General features: G+C 41.2%; 1 pseudogene; it reads right to left on the bottom strand.

The window, feature by feature from the left end:
- Positions 1–1,637: 1,637 nt before the first annotated feature.
- The window catches only part of LOC131400664 (poly(rC)-binding protein 2-like), a 31,110-nt pseudogene continuing 16,022 nt past the window's right edge, over positions 1,638–16,725 (bottom strand).

Consider the following 16,725-nt stretch of genomic DNA (forward strand, 5'->3'; position numbering starts at 1 on the left):
TAGCCTTCTCTCCTTTACCAGAGCTGCTGTTATTTCTCTTTTGCATTGGCTTTTCCTAGTAGAGGGTGTAGCAGACAGTATTGGTTTTCTGCCACATCTCCTCCATATCCACCTATAGGCCAAAGGCTCTTTACTGCAAACACCTGCAATGCTCCACCTGCGGGACCTTTTCCAGCCCGAGGAGCGTCTGGGCCCACCCTCAGGGTCAGCCCGAAGTGCTGGAGGACTAATCCTTCCACAGCTGCCCTCATCTAATGATAGATGGGAGTTGGTGGGGAAATACCCAGCTGCCACAGCCCTCCATTGGAGCAACTGTGAGGTGGGGTAACTCTGGGGTATGGGGCTCTGGGAGTTCCCCAGCAGGGCTGAGCTCCAGTGACCCCCAGTGTTTGATAGATTCCCTTTACTGGATGCCTTCCCTTCCTGTCTCACCTCTCCTACTGGTGTTTCTTGGAATCACCACCCAAAGAAACAACTTGCACTCAAACCCTTCTCTTAGCTTCTGCTTCTAGGATAACCCACACCAAGACAGAAAGTGAATATAAGGATTCCTCCTCACCCAAGTATCATGCAGCCAAGGCAACGTTTTATAACTCCCTTTCACAGACCGACTTTATCAAGTCTCCTGCTCCTACTGGATGGCATCATGTTGCAGTGGGAAAGCCATAAACTTTGCGTTAGATTCAATCTTGAGTTCAAATCCTGCCTTTGCCATTGACTGGCTATTTCATGTGTGTAACCTTGCTCAAGTTATTTTGTCTCAGTGAACCTCAGTTTCCCCACTTATAAAAGAGGGAAAATAACACCTCCCTCTAGAATTGTTAAGAGAATGAACTATGTAATGTACATCAACAGCTCAACAGAGGGCTTGGGATACAGCAGCAAAACAATAAATGTCAGTTCTTTGACCTCCAATAGGCTGCTCCACAGTCACTGCTAATAGAATAGAATGTTCTTGTCCTTGTAGCTTTTGTCATGGGGGAATAAAGCAAACAGATACCCAGAGCAAGAACATATGAAGATTCCAAGCTTCATGTGATTGCAAAACAGTGTAAAGATAACTATGAGGAAAACCTCATCTGGCTAATTTTTTTTCCAGTCCATCTTTATTTTTTGAAAAATTTCTGACATTTCCCATTCTTTTTGTTTGTTTGTTTGTTTTTGCTGAGGGAGATTCACCCTGAGCTAACATCCTCTGCCAATCTTTCTCTTTTTGTATGTGAGCCACCACCACGCATGGCCACTGACAGACGAGTGGTGTAGGTCCGCACCCGGAAACCAGGCCTGGACCACTGAAGCGGAGTGCACTGAACTTAACCACTAGGCCACCAGGGCTGGCCCAATATCCCACTCTTATAGTTCTATGACAAACAAAAAAATTCATGAGCAAAAAACCCCCAAATAAAACAAAACATGGAGAAGCTTATAAAACTAAATATGGAACTCAGCTCTAACATCTGAATGGAGAAAGGAATTAGAATAATTTAAAAATCAATTTACCAGTGGATGATAAAATGTAAAGAAACTGAAATTTTACAGACTATTTAAAACTTGGAGTTGCTGACTGTTCAGAAACCACACAGGTGGATTAAGGATGGTGAATAGCCAAAAAGGATTATAGCTGAATCTGTGTTGTTTTAGCTGCTCCCCATGCCACCCGTCTTTGAGGAAATCCTGATGGTTAGATGTTGAACCAAGCTAATGCTGGCAGCAGATCCAATGATGGTAACCTGCCTATCACTAGATCCTTCCACTGGGTTTGCAATTTTGATCTGTGCTGCAGACATCTGGTAAGACATCAATCTTATTGATTTTGGCGCACTAATGCCCCCTTATACAGCCAATTAAAATGCTTAGAACGGTGAATTCATGAATAGTCATAGTAGATGCATCCAGACCTTTCCAATAGACTTTCACCTCTGGAGAGTGGACTCAATGTCATTGAATCCAAGGTTGCCATGCATCATGGGAAAACAAGACTGTTGCATTGCCAACATGGGCAGCTTGGTTACGTGTGGCTGTGGAATGGCCTGCTGTCCTTGAATGGTATAGGCCTCTAGAGGGAGTCCCTCCAGGTCAGCGTTGAGGACATGGATGGGGTGGCGTGAGAAAAGCTCACACATTGTTGCCTGTGCTATACCTGTCCTAACCGCCTGCAAAGATGACCAGAGAGCTGGATGGCCTTCAGAGTTGGGTGACTCCAACACGACCAGTCTAGGTCTGTTTGACACACTTGATGATAGATGGCTGAATGCCAGCGGTTGTAATGGCCTGCTCAGTTGAGTTGGCAAGCATATTCCCTGCCACCTGGACCTGAGCCCCTGTTCTCATCACATTTCCTTGATCTTGCAACCACCTTTCCCAATGAGGGAGCTACACTGACTAGCAAGGACCATCAGGCTCAGGGTGACCAGGGTCTACTGGCAGCTGTGCTTTTGTGCTGATATCCTCTTCCAGTTTGTCAATGATCATAGCAAAGGCTTTAAAGATGGCATTAGTGGGTGCAGCCAAAGTGGTAATTCTCTCAGCACAATTCCCTTCTGAGATGTTGATATGTGCACCACTCTCCCTACACATCTTCTTAACTGATTCTCCTTTCTTTCTGATGATACTGATAACTTCCTTTCCACGCATAAGGAGCTGGACAGTGAAAGTGACGTTTAATCCATCTTCAGGGCCGGTCCCGTGGCTTAGCGGTTAAGTGCCCGTGCTCTGCTACTGGCGGCCTGGGTTCGGATCCTGGGCGCGCACCAACGCACCGCTTCTCCGGCCATGCTGAGGCCGCGTCCCACATAGAGCAACTAGAAGGATGTGCAACTATGACATACAACTGTCTACTGGGGCTTTGGGGAAAAAAAAATCCATCTTCAGTCATACCCTCCAACTGCTTGCAGGGACCCTGTTGCCTTCCTGCCAATCCCTATTCCTCCTCTTGCCTTCTGCCCTTCCCCTTCCCAAACACTCCCCTTTCCTCCTGGCGCCTGCACTTTTTGGCTTTCACCACTACCAGTGACCAAAGACTTGCCCCTTCAAAGTCCAGCTCCCCAGAAAGCACTGGACATGGAGACAGGTGTGATTAAAGGAGACACACAAAGCACTAAGCATAAGGAAAGGAAAACAACTGATACATTTTATTACATTTAGATGTAGAGCTGTTGTTTAGCAAAAGACCCCATTAAGAAAGAAAAAGCAAGAGCTAGAGTAAGAGAAGATATTTGCAACTCCTATACCCACCAAAGGACCTTTATCTAGAATAGATGAGAACTCCTATAAATTAAGAAAGAAATAGAAACTCGGTAGAAAAATGAGCAAAAGGCTTCAGCATGAGCTGCACAAAAGAGGATATCCAAATGACCAAGAAACGTAACAGAATGTGCTCGACCTCATTACTACACAGAGAAATGCAAATGCAAATCTCCACTATACATCAAATAGACTGGCAAAAATTAAAACAGCTGACATTACCAAGTATAACCTAGGATGTGGAGCAACTAGAACTCTCATACACTGTTGGTAGGAGTGTGAATTGGTACCCTCGATTTGGGAGGAAGATACTTATACCCTATGCCCCTCTAATACATACTGTATAATTCTATTTATATAGCTTTCAAAAACAAAACAAGTCTATAATTTAGGTATGCATACTTAGGTGGCAAAACAATATAACACTGCAAGGAAGTTATTACCATCAAGTCAGAGAAATGGTTACCTCTAGGGAGGAGGGAGGAATTTATAATGGCCAGGAGTTCGCAGGGGTTTAGTGGAGGGGTTGGCAATATTCTATTTCTTGACCTGGGTGGTAGTTACAAGAGTGTTTGGTCTACAATAATTCACTATGCTGCATGTTTGTGCTTCATGTAGTTTTCCATATGTGTGCTATATTACACTATAAGAAAGTTAGAAAAAAAACTTTCTCAAAGTAGGCTCTGAGCAACATTGCTTAATGAGATTTTAATATACGTTACTCACAAAAAGGGTTCCATGATCAAATACACTTCAGCACTGGAATAAATGAAGACAAACGTGTCTTTACTATGCCAAGGTACATTGTGAAATTTCAAGAGGGATCAAGAGTATGCAATGATTTATGTGACCACAGAACGCTTTTCCTAAGGGATGTCTTGCAGAGTGTGTGCTTAGGAAAAGTAGGTGGAAAAAAAACATCATAAAGCAAGTCCCAGTTTCACGAACCAGTTGATCTAGTCCAACCAAGGGCTTCAGGAGCTTTATGCAAAGTATAAAATGCAAAGTCACAAACAAACAAAATTTTAGGTGGTGCTGAAGTGGCCCTCACTATTCTTAAAATCCTCATACTTGCAAGTCTCTACTCAATTGATCCCAAACGCTGAGTCGTGAGAGATCAATCCATCCCCATCCCCATACTCTCTGGCTATGTTTGTTCCAGTTTTCATAGTCACCATGTGGATGTATGGACCACCTGTATTTGCTCACTTCTTGTTGTTTTATGTTGATGTCAATCATAGTTGTTTATAAGCAAAATCATTCTGATGGATTCCAACATCTGCCCCAAAGCTGGTGCTGCAACTCTGCTCTCACTGGGACACTGTCAGTTTACTTTCACTGTATAACAAACCACCCCAAAACCTAGTGGCTTCAAACAGCAACCACAATCCTGTGCTCTGGAAATTTGTACTGGGCTCCGATGGATGAGCCTTCTGCTGGTCTCAACTGGGTGTCACTCATGTGTCTGTGGGCAGCTGCTAGGTCAGCTGGGATATTGGTTAGCTATTAGCTAAGGCAGCCATTTGAGTTCCAGCCGTGGATTTCTCTCATCATCCATCAGGCAGCCCTAGATGGGCTTGTTCACATGGTAGCTGTAACAAGAATCCTAAGAATAGCAAGAGAGACAGATACCCACAATGTGCAAGTGCTTTTCAAATCTTTGCTTGCATCACATTTGTTATTATCCTATTGGTCAAACAAATCACATGGCCAAGTCTAGAGTCAGTGTAGAAGGAAACTACCCAAGGGTACGGATACAGGGAGACTTGAACAACTTGGGAGCCATTACTGCATCAATCTGCCAAAGGTACTTCTGGCATCATAGCCATTCATTGTCAAAACTATCTCTAAAACTACACTGACTTATGGTACCTCTGATACCAGTCAAATTCACTGCTGAGTTGTATTTTTAAAAACAAACCTGTTCATCAGTCTTTTAAAGGAATGATCCAAATAGGAGAAAGGCTGATTAAAACAGAGATCTATTACATTTTCAAAGATATGATGAAATGTAAACAGTTTCTCCTAAGGAAAGTATGCAAGATGATTATTCAAAGAGAAATTTAATTATAATCTAAAAAACAGAGGGATTCTAGCAGATATGAATTATCGTTAGATTGCATTTGTTGTAGAAATACAAAAACTATGACCTTTCCTTTAGTTTCATTTGTTTTTATTTAACAAAATCTGTTCCTTGTTTTTTTTCAACATGACTCTGTCTTGTTTACAGTTTAGCTGTTGCAGACTTCAAATTATCATCTAAGGCTGGACATATTAACCCTGCCTGTTAGAAGAGAAGAAGCCTGTCATGTTGGGTAATTATGGCTGCAGGAGGCAATAAGGAAAAGGCAGAACAGGCCCAGGCCTGCTTTCTGTTGTCTTTAGGCATTGACAGTCTATGGCTGTAGCCATGCTGAGTTGGAAAGGGATCCAAGTCACAACAGTATTTGGAGGTAATTTCTCTCAGGAAATGGCAAGGATCATCAAGTGACTCCAGATGGGATTGCCAACCTTGATTCTGTTTGACCACCTAAGGCCACCATCTTGTGCTGATTTTACGCTATCAAGACCACAAGAAAGGATTGTCACCAAGAATTTTAGACTCTCAGTTCTGTCATTCCTGGTAAAAATCTCCTATTTCTTTGCTTTGGATAACATTGAAGTCTATAGATAATTTAGAATTTGATGAAGTCATAGTTTCTAAACTTTTTATTGATAAATTGAGATGATGATGATGATGATAATGATGATAGAGAGTAGCAGCTCTTGCCAAGAATCATTTTTAAATTTCACAACACCCTATTATCTCTATTTGACACAGGAAAAACCAGAGGCACCAAGAGATTAGCTAACTTGCCCAAGGACCCACAATTTGTAAATGGTGGCAGCAGGATTTGAACCCAGGTCTAATCTGACTCTAAAGTGCTACTCTTAACTGCTCAGCCACACCACCCCCTTTTGAGAACTTGCTGGGTATGTTTGAGCAGCAGCAGCATCGTCATCATCATCATCATCATCATCATCATCATCATCTACACTTTTCTTGAGCATTCACTGTTTGTAGTGTGTGCAGAACTGTGCTGGAAGTGTGGTATTAAAAAATGCCTCTTGCACAATAGAATTTGAGATAAACAGCCTTATAAATAGCTCTCTCTAGTTGGCGGTCTTGGTGGAGAGGGAAAGCATAAATTACAAGAACCTTGTCAATTGACAAACCTGCTTTTAGTTAGAGGTTTAGCACCCTCCACCTCCCTCAACAAATCCCTATAAGGGAGTTGATAACAAGCAGCAAATGGAAGAGTTTGAGTCCTAGCACATCTTCTCCACCACATCCACCCCAACATTTTATTGCTTGATGAAAGTGTATGAAGTTAGGAAACTCAAGAGAGAGCAGAGAGCATCCTGGGTATCTCACAACTGTAACTTTCAGATACCAAATCATTGAGAAATGACCTTTCACATTTACATATGGTTTTGTTTCTGTCTCATGCCAGTTAAAGGCATAGACTCAGGAAACAGACTGCTTGAGGTCAACCGCAGATCTGCCATTTTACTAGCTGTGTGACCTTGGACAAGTTATTAAACCTCTCTGGGCCTCAATTTCCTCAACTGGAAAAAGGAAATGATAATAGTATTCTTTGCAATTGAATTATTGTGGAGATTAAGATAATATATGTACAACACATAGTGCCTGGCGCATAGTAAGTGCTATTTAAATGTTAGCTATTAATATTATTATTCTGTTGAACAGCTTAAATCAGGTAGAGGTTTTCATTTTCTTTTTCTTTTATTTTGCAGGGGAAGAGTCACCCTAAGCTAACATCTGTTGCCAATCTTCCTCCTGTTTTTTTTCTTTTCCCCCACCAAATTGCCAGTACATAGTTGTGTATAGTTGTAAGTTCTTTCGGTTCTTCTATGTGAGCCACCACCACAGCATGGCTACTGACAGATGTGTGGTGTGGTTCCTCTCCAGGGAACTGAACCTGGGCCACCAAAGCAGAGCGTGCTGAACTTTAACCACTAGGCCATCAAGCCTGGCTCAAGGTTTTCATTTCCTTACTTTAAAAAATTTAAAAACTAGTTAAAATTATTTTTAATAGAAAAGGCGATTTTTTTCCTGATTTTAAAAGTAATGCATGTTCTTTGTAAAAGTTTAGAAAATGCAGAGTTATAAAAGATTGCTTTCAAACTTTTAAGTATCCAGGGGCTGGCCCCATGGCGCAAGCAGTTAAGTGCACAGGCTCCGCTGCAGTGGCCCAGGGCTTGCCGGTTCAGATCCCGGGTGCGCACTGACACACCGCTTGTTAAGCCATGCTGTGGCGGCGTCCCATATAAAGTAGAGGAAGATGGGCACGGATGTTAGCTCAGGGCCAGTCTTCCTCAGCAAAAAGAGGAGGATTGGCATTGGATGTTAGCTCAGGGCTGGTCTTCCTCACACACACACATAAAAATTTTAAGTATCCAAATTCTACTATCCTGATATAATATATCAAACCATCCAGAACTTAGTGGCTTGAAACAATAATCAATGATTACTTCATAATTCTGTGGGTTGGCAGGTTAGGCTCAGCATATCTCTGCAGTCTTCTGGAGGCTTGGCTGGGGCTGGATGGTCAAGCCTGGCCTCACTCATAGCTGGCAGTTGGCAGGCTGTTGGCCGAGGCACCTCAGTTTTCCTCCACATGACCTCTCCAGCAGGCTATTCACCTGCTGGAGAATAGGCTGTTCACCTTTGCACATGGGAGTCTCAGGGTTCCAAGTACAGCAACAAGAGGCAAAGCACCAAAGCGCAAGCATTTCTCAGGCCTCTCCTAGGACCACGTCTGCCAATGTCCCATTGGCCAAACAAGTTACATGGCTAAGCATGGATATTTTTTTTGATATAATTTTATTTATTTATTTATTTATTTTTCCCCCAAAGCCCCAGTAGTTAGTTGTATGTCATAGCTGCACATCCTTCTAGCTGCTGCATGTGGGACGCCGCCTCAGCATGGCCGGAGAAGCGGTGCATCGGTGCGCGCCCGGGATCCAAACCCGGGCCGCCAGCAGCGGAGGGCACGCACCCAACCGCTAAGCCACGGGGCCGGCCCTAAGCACGGATTTAAGCAGTCAAGAGACATTCCAAAGGTACAAGCATACAGAGATAGGAATAGTTTGAGGCTAATTTTTGCAATTCACCCCAGATAAATACTGTTAAATATTACATACATATATAAAATGTGTATATATGTGTATGTATGTGTGTATATATTGTACACATATATATACTTTTTTACGCATACAAATACATGAAAAAATATACACCCAAACAAAAATAATCATATTAAACATGAGGTTTTGTAACTTGTTTTTTCCCCATTAATGATATACTGGGGACATTTTAATGTCCTCATTTTAAGATGTGCATAATATTACATTTTATGGATTTACCATGACAAATTTAACCAAAGTCTCTTGTATGATTTTTAGGTTGTTTCCAATTTTGCAATAAACTTCTGAATATGTAGGCTTTCATACATTTTTCTCGTTAGTTCCTTGGTGTACATATTCCAACCTCTGACATATTGCAAGAATACTCTACAGAAAGATTATATCCGGAGATGATATCCAAAATACTCAATGACAGAATGGATACTGACCTTAGCATGGGGCCGTGTCCTGAAGGAAACCCTTAATTGCTGGGTTGGGAGGTCCAGGTGCCAGAGGAGAAGGCCAAGCAGCTGGGATAGTGGGTGACACTCAAAGGTGCTAGTGGTGGGATAACTGTCTTTTACCTTTACAACAACACTAAATATCAGCCACAGAGAAGTGTGTGGGAATATCTGTTTCCCATCCCCCTCTGCAACTGTAGATGTTGTCTGTCTTTTTAATCTTTGCCAAGTTGATCCATGATAATAATGAAAATAATACCATCTTTTATTCTGTATTTTTCTAACCACAAGTGAGGGCACTTTTTTATGTTTCATCACCATTTGTATTGGGTTGTTGTTGTTGCTTTTAATGAATTGCCCATTTATATTCTCTGCCCATTTTTCTTTGAGATGTTACTCTTTTCATTAAGAAGCTAATATTTATTGATATCTTATAATGTGTCGCTATTCTAAGCCCTTAATAGGCATTACCTATTTTTAATATTCACTATGACCCTGTAAAGTTATTATTATTCTCATTTTAGAGATGTGAAAACAGAGACAGAGATTCAGTAATGTGCCCACCAGGATCTTCTTTGTAAGTACTGGGGCCAGGATTCAAATCCAGGCAGTCAGATCCCGTAATTCAGGTTCTTCATCATTTTGATCTATTCTATTGCTCCTGTAGTATTTACTTATAAGAGCTTTTTACATACGGACATTAATTTTTAAAATACATATTGTACATTTTTCCTAGTTTGTCCTTCTACTTTTAACTTTCCTTATGCTGTTGCTTGTTGTACCAGAGTTTAAAAATTTTACAGATGCACTTTTCTATATGAATTTTAATTTTTTTAGCTTGATTGAGGTTTAATTGACATATAAAATTGTAATATATTTAAAATATACAACGTGATGATTTGATATTCGTATACATTGTGAAAGGATTCCCACCATCGAGTTAGTTAACACATTCATCACCTCACGTATTTACCTTTTTTTTTCTTTTCGGTGAGAACACTTAAGTTCTACTTTCTTAACAAATTTCATTTATACAATACAGTATTATCAAATATAGTCACCATGTTAGACGTTAGATCCTTAGACCTTATTTTTCTTATAACCGATAGTTTTTATAAGTTTAAAAATACTTAATATGGTCAAATAGCTCAAGCTTTTTTCTGAATGGATTTTGTCTTTAATATTATTCTCAGATGTTTCCTATCTAAAGGATATAAACATATTCATCTATCTTTTCTTCTAAGATAGTGAACTTCAGAACTGCCTATATTAACAAAATATACGTGCTTAGGCCCCACTTCAGATCTATTGAATTAGAATTTCTACAATGAGGACTAGATGTTTGTTCTTTTAAAAAGATACACAAACTTACAGTCCAAGAGGCCTGGTAAATACACGGATTTATCTCTTCTTACTCCCCAAAGCACATGAAATTGACTGAAGAAATAATAAATTAAAAGTATATCTACAAAATCAATTCCAGATGGGTTAAAAAGTTACTTGTGAAATCCCAAACTGAACTTTTAGAAGAATACACAGGAGAATATCTGTATTAGTCAGAGTTCTCTACAGAAACAGAACCAATAGGCTGTGTATATACATAGAAAGAGAGAGAGGGAGAGGGAGAGAGACATTTATTTTAAGGACTTGACTGACACGATTGTAGGGGTGGAACAGAAAGTTTAAAATCCCCAGGGCAGGCCAGCAGACTGGAAATTCCAGCGAGAGTTGATGTTGCAGTCTTGAGTCTGAAGGCAGTTCTGAGACCAAATTCCTTCTTCCTTGAGGAACTTCAGTCTTTTCTCTTAAGGCCTTCAACTGATTAGATGAGGCCCACACACACTCTGGATGGTAATTTGCTTTATCAAAGTCTTTATCAAAGTAAATGTTAATCACATCTATAAAACACCTTCACAGCAACATCTAGACTGGTGTTTGACCAAACAACTGGGCGCCATAGCCTAGCCAAGTTGACACAGAAAATTAACTATCACAATAGCTTTATGACCCTGTGGTAGAGAAGGAGTTTTAAACAAGACACACACACATACAAACACACATGCACAAGGACTTGATAAATGGTTTGAACAGGGAGAAATGTTGTGTTTTCTTACCCCGTGCAGTTCTTCCCCCTCATTTGAGATGCCCCCAAGTAGACCAGAATCCAGATTAGATAATATGCTTCATGGGATCATCACAATGTGCTTCCTTGCCAGAGAGCTATTTTCTTTCTTACACTTCTGTGATTCCTGATAAACACCAAGAAACACTATACAAGAACATAAAAGAGACAAGTGTGTTTTAATTCGGGCTCTACAAACCTAGATATTAGTTGTGGTACCACAATATCCCAGGCAAAAATAGCAAACGACAGATTTATTGTTGTCCTAATTTAAAACAAGCCTGCTTTATTTTTAAAAATACAACCTCAAAACACAGCTCACCAGACGTGACATGGAATGCATTATATGTCTAACCAAAAAACAAAATGCTACTCAGTACAGTGGACTTGAAAATTATCTTGCTATTAATAGGTCTCCCGGATGGCTGTGATCTGTTGGATTTGATACATTCAGGTTTTGGCAGCTGCTGAGGACTGAAAACAAGACGTTCCATACGTTATTACTTAACGAAGAAACTAGGTCATGAAATAGCCCTTTGGTGAATGTTTTAAAAAGAATTTGAAGAGCCCAATCCCATCTTTAATAAGTCCCTGTCCCCGAGTATGTTTGGCAAAGCAGCAATGTGATTAGCAGACTCCTTCTCTGGAACTGTGTGAAATTGAAAGCAACTTGGGGTACGCTGTTGCTTTCATCTCTTCATCTGGCACAAATGCTTCAAACATTGTGCACCCGCAACAAATATTTGCTGAATCTAAAAGCATCCCTCTCTTTCCTTTTATATTCCGAAGGCCTGACACTGAGCTACTGATGTAAATGTTTGGATTGAGGACCTGTATGAACATATCTGTTGGACAGATAACAACATTTTCAAGAGTTTAAGGTAACACTGATCTGTTCTGCTGCGCCCCAAATATTTTTTAAATGTTTAATTGGAAGATGTTTCTACCCACTGACCCCTTTAAAAACAAACTTTTTTTTTAAAGAAAAGAGATTACAAAAAATAATTTAGTGGATTTTAGGGTTTGATTTTTTTATTTAAAAAATACTTGTTTTAAGTTGGATTCCCCAGTAGTAGACTCTGAGATGAAGGTTCATTAAAAACCAGTAAGGAAATGGAACTGGAAAGGGAAGAGCTCCAAGGAGGGGTGATATATCAAGCAAAGTCCCCAGGAGGGTAACTTGGGCTCAGTCGCGCTCTGGGGATAGTGTAGGTCCTCATCAAAGGACAAAGGAGCTGGAGTGTTGATAGGATGATAATCAGTGGATCAGGACCCACTGTAGCATAGATTCCCAGGCACTTCTGGATCTCCTTCCGTGGACAAAGTGGGTTCTAGCAGCCTGAGGATTGTCCTCCAACAAGAGATGTAGGTGCCAGCTGGGGGTGGGGGGGGCGCTAGTGACAGATGTGCATGAAGATGGTGAAGGGCTCTCAGGGGATAAGTGCAGACATCTGCCAGTGTCTGCCTCACTATTGCACAAGGGATAATTTGTCAAGGTCTCTCCATACATTCGAAGCAAGCCCAGGTATGAAGGGAAGGAGGTACTATGTAGGCGATATAATGTTTGAGGCAAATCACCGTATTTTTTTCAGTGTCCCCGGCCCCAGGTTGAGTCAATAGAAAGAGGTTATAGAGGAATTTGCTTTAGATATTGGCAACTATGGGATACTTCCCTCATGAGGGCAAACCCACCAATAGATCCCCAAGGCTGGGAAGTGGTGGACAGTGAACAGCTCTGGTGAGCAAGAACAGAAAATCAATCCTGAAGGGGGTACTTGGGTCAAAGACAGAAAAATGAGCTCAAGCCAGGGCTTCACTGGAGAGAGGAAGGAGAAGGGGATGGGAGAAAGATAGCTGGAACTGGAATAACCATTATTATAATTATAATAAAATTATAAAGCTGCATTGTACAACATATATAATAATGCAATATATGAATTATTTAAATAACTGTAATGCATATTGAATGTACAACCCACATTACAAGTACTCAATAGCCACATGTGGCTAGCAGCTACTGTATTGGACAGTGTAGCTCTAGAACATTCTATAATCACAGAAAGTTCTGTTGGACAGTGCTGGGCTAGAGCTTACTGAATGGATCAAGGGTTGAGATATAATGGACCTCACTCTCGTCTCAAACTCTTGTTTTCTTCCTCCCCATACTCAGCTTATAACAAATCAAATTTTGCCACTGGGATTTCCCTGAAAAATTTGGAATAGCTAGTTAAAGGGCAATAGTATGAAGATACTTTTTAAACTTTCTGTCTGCAGTTACCTCTGTTAAGTGACTTTTGACTCCTTGGGTCCAACCTGAGTTGGAGTGGTTAAATGTTAACTCATGTTTAGTACACATTGAGCTTCCAATGAGCTGTTACAACAACCAACCAGTCATGTTCACTTTCTTCTTTGATTGCTCTTTTCCTTTATCTTATTGTTTGTGTACATTTTAATCTTTACAAGGAAAAAGAACAAAGTATGATCTTAAGAAGGAGGAGGCAAGAAGCCATGCGGGCGTAGAAACAGTGGCAGAATCTAACTTTCTCCCTCTGTCTTTCACTCCCATTTGCACATGGCCAGGGCAGGACAATTATGCTTAGCTGCCGGGACAATTTCTCACCAGACCAAGTGACCAAGTAGAATTTGGGCATCGTATTTCCAACAGCTTTGGATCTGCTGCTGCTTTTGTTGACATCCAGGAGCGTTTTTTTTTTTTTTTTTTTTTTTTTTTGTGAGGAGATCAGCCCTGTGCTAACATCCGCCAATCCTCCTCTTTTTTTTTTTTTTTTGCTGAGGAAGATGGCCCTGGGCTAACATCTGTGCCCATCTTCCTCCACTTTATATGGGACGCCGCCACAGCATGGCTTGCCAAGCAGTGCGTCGGTGCGCGCCCGGGATCCGAACCGGCAAACCCCGGGCCGCCGCAGCGGAGCGCGCGCACTCAACCACTTGCGCCACCGGGCCGGCCCCCCCAGGAGCGTTTTTGAAGTGCAGATTGCCTCCTGGGCCACCAGTCAGAAGTCCAAGGTTAAGGAGATCCTGTGTTATAATGGATCACCTTTTTTCCAAAGTTGAATTACAAATTGTCTTAATTTGGGTGCCCCCAGAAGAAGATCCTGACACAAGGATTCAAGTGCAAGCACTTTGTTTATGGGGTAATTCCAGGAAACACTGGCAGTGGGTGGTGGGGAAGAGAGAGGAAAAGGAAGGAAGCCAATTAGGACACACTATCAAGCAAGTTTCCCAGTGGGAATTCCGGGATACACTGCCTCAGCATTAGCCCACAGAAGGTGAGAGAGCTGGGGCATTTATCCATCATTTCTCATCTATCACTGGTTGAAGGAAGCTTGGGGAGAGGAGATACAGGAGCACCTTTGGCCTACTGTGTGCATGAGCAGAGAAAGCCCTCAGACAAAGAAATACAGATTCAGGCATTCAGGCTGGCATGCAGGGAAATGGTGAGTGTTGAAGGATATGGGTTGGGGCATTTACAGAGTCTGCTACACAGACATATTTTTATTTTTAAGCAGACAAAATAGACCTAAGACTCTTAGAGTACAGCCCATCCATGTCCTAGTAGGGCTGATCCACTGGCGCAGAGGAGATAATGAATCACTGCCAAATGGAAAAACAAAAGAATCTTTAGTGGGCAACTTGACCTCTGGTCAGAACAGCCCAAATAGTTGAGAGTGAGGACAGAGCCTTCTGGTATTACATGCCTCTGAATTGAAAGGGCGGGGAGACAGTGTTCTGGCTTTTGCACTAAAGAAGACATGGAACAACTTATTTTAACCACTTGTCAGAGGATACATGGGCTGCTTGTGCATTCTGGAATTTCTGAGAGAGACTTACCAAATGCTTTCTGCTGAGGCTGACAAAGCCAAGCTGGGGTATCTGTGTGCCAGGAATATATGGTTGCATATGTGCCACTGTTGATCTGTTTGCAAAATATGCCATATGTTGACAGCCTAACATATGTTGAGCTATATGGAAGATCAGTCAGAGAGAAAGAGATATAGAGTATAAGAAGGAGCCGGGAAGAACTCAGAAAGAGAGCCAGAAAGAGTGTAAGAAAGAGCCAGAGTATAAGAAAGAGACGGAGAAGGAAAAATATGAAAGTGAAAATAAACCCTTGTGACTTTGGAGAGGTGGTGAATTCCTTGAGCATAAGGGGTGTGTCTCAGTCATCTGTAATCCCCAGTGTCTACAGTTTTGCTGGAGACGTAGTAGATGCTTAGTTAGTGCATCCTGAGAATGAAAAAAGTTAGCACATGCAAGGTGCTTAGAACTGTGTCTCCTACGTAGATGATGCATGGTATGTGGAGATTGAATTCATGCATGAGAGGATGTTTAGAGCTGGGAAGACTCTTGGAGTTTCGTTATATCACTCTTTTACGCATAAAACTGAATCTTGGAGGAGCAGGAGAACAATGACAGCCATGGCAGCCTCGGGGCCCCGGTGTTGGAGCTGATGCTTGTGTCCCGAGGTGTCATCCACCACCTCTTTACCACACTGCTCTCACTGCTGGTGTCTGGACCCAACATGTTCCTGCTGCATCCACTCTGGTGCCCTTGGGCTTCTCACTGCATTCCAAGGCCCTGCACAACTGATAAGTTTATGGGCTGGTGACATACAAAATGATAACACTCCCAGAAGAGAACCAAGAGGAAAAGCTTCATAACATTGCATTTGGCAATGATTTCTTGGCCATGACACCAAAAGCACAGGCAACAAAAGAAAAACTAGATAAATTGGACTACATAAAACTTAAAAACTTTTATTCATTAAAGGACACAATCAACAAAGTGAGAAGGCAACCTACAGAATGGGAGAAAATATTGCAAATCATATATTTGATAAGGGGTTAATATCCAGGATATATAGGGAACTCCTACAACTCAACAACAAAAAATCAAATAACTCGATCAAAAAATGGGCAAAGGACTTGAATAGACATTTCTCCAAAGATGATATATAAATGGCCAACAAGCATATGAAAAGATGCTCAACATCACTAATCAAATGCAAATGCAAATCTAAACCACAATGAGATATCACCTTATACCCATTAGGATAGCTACTATCCCCAAAACAGAAAATACAAATATTGGTGGGGATGTGGAGAAGTTGGAACCCTTATGCACTATTGGTGGGATTTTAAAATGGTGCAACCACTATGGAAAACAGTACAGAGAGTCCTCAAAAAATTAAAAATAGAACTACCATATGATCTAGGAATTGCGCTTCTGGATATATCTCCAAAAGAATTGAAAGCAGTGTCTCAAAGAGATATTTGCATACTCATGTTCATAGCAGCACTATTCATAATAGCCAAGAGGTGGAGGCAACCCAAATGTCCATCAATGAATGAATGGATAAACAAAATGTGGTATATACATAAAATGAAATATTACACAGCCTTAAAAAGGAAGGAAATCCTGTCACATGCTACAACATAGATGAACCTTGAGAACATTATGCTGAGTACAATAAGCGAGTCACTAAAGAATAAATACTGTATGATTCCATTTATATGAGGTATCTAAAGTAGTCAATTTCATAGACATAGAAAGTAGAATGGTGGTTACCAGGGGCTGGGGGAAACAGGGCAAAGGGAAGTTGTTGTTTAAGGGGTATAGGGTTTCAGTTCTGCAAGATGAAAAAGTTGAGGAGATCTGTTTCACATCAATATAAATATACTTAACACT

Source organism: Diceros bicornis, chromosome X (assembly GCF_020826845.1).
Source record: "Diceros bicornis minor isolate mBicDic1 chromosome X, mDicBic1.mat.cur, whole genome shotgun sequence".
NCBI lineage: Eukaryota > Metazoa > Chordata > Mammalia > Perissodactyla > Rhinocerotidae > Diceros > Diceros bicornis.